We start from the raw sequence: 4,974 nt of genomic DNA, 5'->3' as shown, positions 1-4,974 counted from the left end.
ACAGGCTGAGTCACTTTCGCTACTTTGGCTGATTTTTGCGTTTTTCTATCCGTATGTATCGTGAATATTGCAGATTAATAAAAATGAGAAATAGATGTCAGTGTTGAAAGGTGTAGGACGTTATTCCACCTATCTCAGGGTTAGTTTTGCAAAAACCTGGTTAAATTGTGATGAAAATTGCTGAGAATCATAGTCGGCAGGTTTCGAACCTGAGCGCCGAAAACCCAAAGGATTTCAAACCAATCGCATTAACCACTCGACCACAACTACTGCAGCTCCAGCACTTTAAATGTTACTCAGAAAAAACTCAGTCATCCATCTCTGTGCAGCAGACGGCCACAGAATCCTGAAAAAGTCTCTGTTTGCAAAAAATCTGGAAGAGGCAATCGCCTCTGGCTTATTTTTACTGTTCTATATTGTTCTGGAACTTTCTAATGTGAATCTATACCAAGAAACAGAAGTAAAATTAGACATTTTGAAAAAGCTGCTTTTCCGTCGGGGAATTGAACCCGGTTCTATTGCTTAACAGGGGAGCAAAATCACGACTCTCCGGTCGAAGGTACGGGCGATGTCAGAGCAGTAATCGAGCTGTGAACAGAAGTCGACAGACACATTGGGAGGCAGAGACAAGCCGACAAACAGGGAGAGATAGACAACGATAGAGGGACAACGAGAGACAGAAAGGGTGAGACCGAAAAGTCAGGCAGACTCTGAGAAAAAGACTCAAACACCTACATATACAGAGATGTGTGTGTGTGATCAATAAAGAGAGAGAGGGAAAGAGTGAAAGAAAGACAGTGATAAAGACAGTGACAAGGAGAGAGACAGATAGAGAGAGAACGACAGGTCAAGAGAGAGACAAAGATATAATCAGAAAATGATGGAAATACTCAGCAGGTTAGAGACAGGAACTACCAGCGACAGGCAAAGAGAGACAGATAGGCAGAAACATAGACAGACAGAGATGATGGGAAAGAGTGAGACAGTCAGACAGAGAGATTGAGAGAATCCCATTCGAAAAGAACTGGACACCGTGAGAAAGTGACAGACACATTGAGAACCAGAGACAAACAGGGAAACGGGGACAGACAGACAGCGAGATAGAGACAAAGAGAGATAGAAAGTTTGAGACTGAAAGGGAGGATCAGACTGAATGAGAAAAATACTCAAACACATACATACACAGAGATGTATTTGCGTGCTCCATAAAGAGAGGGAGGCAAATAGTGATGGAATGACAGAGAAAAGGACAGGGACAAAGAGAGAGACAAAGAGTGCGACAGATAGAGAGAACGACAGATAGAGAGAGAGACATAGAGACAAAAGCAGAACATAATGGAAATATTTATCAGGTTAGAGACAGGGATTAACAGAGACAGGCAAAGACATGGACAGACAGAGATAATCGGACAGAGATAGGCAGTCAGAATGAGAGTCTGAGAGAATCCCATTGCAACAGAACGAGACACCGTGAGAAAGAGACAGATTGAGAGACAGGGACAAACAGAGAAACAGGGACAGAGAGAGTGTGTCAGAGAGAGGCAGACTGAGAGAGATAAAGACTCAAACACATTCACAGCTCTCTAAAGAGAGAGAGTGGCAGAGACCGAGCAACACAGATACATTTCACAATTTCATTTCATTGTCGGCTCAGAATGTCACATCGTTGCAGAAAATTAGAGATTCAGCAGTTGAAAATCGGGTATCACTCGGCAGGATGGGAAAAATCTCTGTTTAATTAAGGAATCACCAGGAGTGGGGTTTGAACCCACGCGAGTATACAACCCATTACATTTTAAATGCAACGCCTTTACAACTCGGCCATCCTGGTCCTGATCCTGTCAATGGTTGGACTCTGCCTCTGTGAGAATCTGGGCTTCAGCTGCACCCCCACAGCGACACACAGACACAGAGGATTTCAGGGAACATTTACGAACATTTTTCGTAATATTGACATGGGCGCAACTCTCCTATTCTTTTTCGACGAAGGCTCTGGGAACTTTCACATCCACCCGAGGGTGCAAATGGAGCTTCAATTTAAAATTTCAGCCGATGGTCAACAGCTTCAACAATGCAAAATTCCCCAAATACTGCATTTGAGTGTCATCCAAGATGATGTGTTCAAGTCTCAGGAGTGGGACTTACACACACAACCTCCTGATTCAGTCGAGAATGGAGCCACTGAACCAAAACCGACACCAAAGATCACAACCGTATTATTTTCCCCAAGTGTTTTAAAAGTTCCACGACATACCAAATTCATGGTGATGATTTCCACAGACAGTTGCACATACACAGATACATACATACAGATAGACATACACAGACATTAGAATTAAAAAAAATTTACATGCATCACCATAGAAACATAGAAATTAGTTGCAGGAATATGCCATTCGGCCCTTCGAGCCTGCACCACCATTCAATAAGATCATGGCTCATCATTCAACCTCAGTACCCCTTTCCTGCTTTCTCTCCATACCACTTCATCTCTTTAGCCATAAGGGCCATATCTAACTCCCTTTTGAATATATCTAATGAACTGGCCTCAACGACTTTCTGCGGTATAAAATTGCACAGGTAAACCACTCTCTCAGTGAAGAAGTTTCTTCTCATCTCGGTCATAAATGGCTTACCCCTTATTTTTAGATTGTAATCCTTGGTCTCAAACTCCCCAGCAATGAGAACATTCTTCCAGCCTCCAATCTCGTCAGAATTTTATATGTTTCTGTGAGATCCCCTTTCATTCTTCTAAACTCCAGTGGATACCAGCCCAGTTGAGCCAGTCTCTCCTCATATGTCAATCCTGCCATCCCGGGAATCATGCTGGTGAACCTTCGCTGTACTCCCTCAATAGCAAGGACGTCCTTCCTCAGATTCGGGGACCAAAACTGAACACAATATTCCAGGTGTGAACTCACCAAGGCCCTGTACAACTTTAGTAATATCTTCTTGCTCCCATACTCAAATCCCCTAGCTATGAAGCCGAACATGCCATTTGTTTTCTTCACCGCCTGCTGCAACTACATGCCAACTTTCAATGACTGATGTACCATGACACTCAGATCCAGATATACACAGGTTGCCTTAGACAAATAGATGGATAGACAGGCAGGGTCATTGAGGCTACTTTGACTGGTTTTTGCGTTTTTCTATCCGTATGTATCGTGAATACTGCAAATTAATGTAGAAAGAAAACAGCGGCAGCATCGAAAGATGTGGGACGTTGCTCTATCTATCTCAGAATCAGTTTTGCAGTAACGTGGTGAAATTGTGAAACAGAATGAAATATGCTGAGAAACATAGTCGGCAGGATTCAAAACTGCGCAGAGAAACCCGATGGATTTTTTGTCTATTGTCTTACCCACTCGGCCACGACTACTAGCTCGCTGCATCATTAAATGTTACTCAGATAAAACGCAGTCATCCATCTCTGTGCAGCAAACGGCCACAGAATCCGGAAAAAGTCTCCGTTTGCTAAAAATTTGGAAGAGGCAACTTCCTCTTCCTGTATTTTTACTGTTCTATATTGCTCTGGAACTTTTTAATATGAATCAACACCAAGAAACAAATACAATTCTGCATTTTGTAAATGCTGCCACCGCGTCAGGAAGTAGAACCACGGTCTCCAGCGGAACAGGCGGGGATACTCACCACTATACTAACGAGCATGAATTCTATCAGAGCAGGAGGCGAGCTGTGAATGGAACTGGACACGATGAGAAGACGACAGACACATTGCGAGACAGAGACAAACCGACAAACAGGGAGAGACTGATAGCGAGATAGAAACAATGAGAGACAGAAAATGTGAGACTGAGAAGGAGAGGCAGACTGAGTGAGAAAAAGACTCAAACACACACATATACAGAGATGTGTGTGTGTGATCTATAAAGAGAGAGGGAAAGAGTGAGAGAAAGAGAGCAATAAAGACAGTGACAAAGAGAGAGAGAGCGACAGATAGAGAGTGTCAAAGATAGAAACACTAATGCTGGAAATACTCAGCAGGTTAGAGACAGGAACTAACAGAGGCAGGCAAAGACATGGACAGACAAAAATGATGCCAAAGAGAGAGTCAGTCTTACAAAGAGTCCAAGAGAATCCCATTGGAACAGAACTGGACGCCGTGGGAAAGAGACAGAGACACAGGAACAGACAGAGTGAGTCAGACTGGAGTGAAAAACACGCAAACACAAACACACCTCTCGAAAGAAAGAGAGAGGCAGAGACCGAGCGACACCGATACATTTCACAATTTCATTTCATTATCGGCTCAGAGTGTCACAAAGTTGCACATTCAACAGATAAAAATCGGGTATCACTGATGAGAATGGGAGGAAATCCGTGTTAAATTAAAGAAGTATCAGGAGTCAGGTACGAGAACACGCGGGAAACATCCCATTTAATTTTAAGGCCAACGCCTTAACCAATCGGCCATCCTGGTCCTGTCAGAATATGGATTCTGTCTCTGTGAGAAACTGGGCTTCAACCCCACCCCCACAGACACACATACATGGAGGCTTTCAGTGAGCATTTACGAACATTTTTAGTGATATTGACACGGCGGAAACTCTCCTATTCTTTTTCGAGTAAAGCTCTGGGACCTTTCACACACACCCGATAGTGCAGACTCAGCTTCAATTTAACATTTCATCCGAAAGTCAACAGCTTCAACATTGCAAAATTCCCCAAGTGCGGCACTTGAGTGTTCGCCAAGATGATATGCTCAAGTCTCAGGAGTGCGACTTGAACACACAAACTCCTGATTCAGTCGAGAATGCTCCCACTGAACCAAAGTCGATACAAACGTCCACAACCGTCTTATTTTCCCCAAGTCTTTTTTATAATTTCCAGGAAATACCAAATTCATGGTGATGATTTCCACAGACAGTTGCACACACACAGAGACATATATACAGATCGACAGACACAGAGACACACCCACACAAATAACCAACAATTTACACGCACCAA

The 4,974-nt window shown here is 43.3% G+C and overlaps 1 non-coding gene across 1 annotated transcript; it reads right to left on the bottom strand.

Moving 5' to 3' along the window:
- Positions 1-1,747: 1,747 nt before the first annotated feature.
- On the bottom strand, positions 1,748-1,831 carry trnal-uaa (transfer RNA leucine (anticodon UAA)). Its single transcript has one exon. It is a non-coding gene; the product is annotated as a tRNA-Leu (tRNA).
- Positions 1,832-4,974: the final 3,143 nt, after the last annotated feature.

Source organism: Pristiophorus japonicus, chromosome 23, assembly GCF_044704955.1.
Source record: "Pristiophorus japonicus isolate sPriJap1 chromosome 23, sPriJap1.hap1, whole genome shotgun sequence".
Classification (NCBI taxonomy): domain Eukaryota; kingdom Metazoa; phylum Chordata; class Chondrichthyes; family Pristiophoridae; genus Pristiophorus; species Pristiophorus japonicus.
This window is presented reverse-complemented; position numbering and strand designations above follow the sequence as displayed.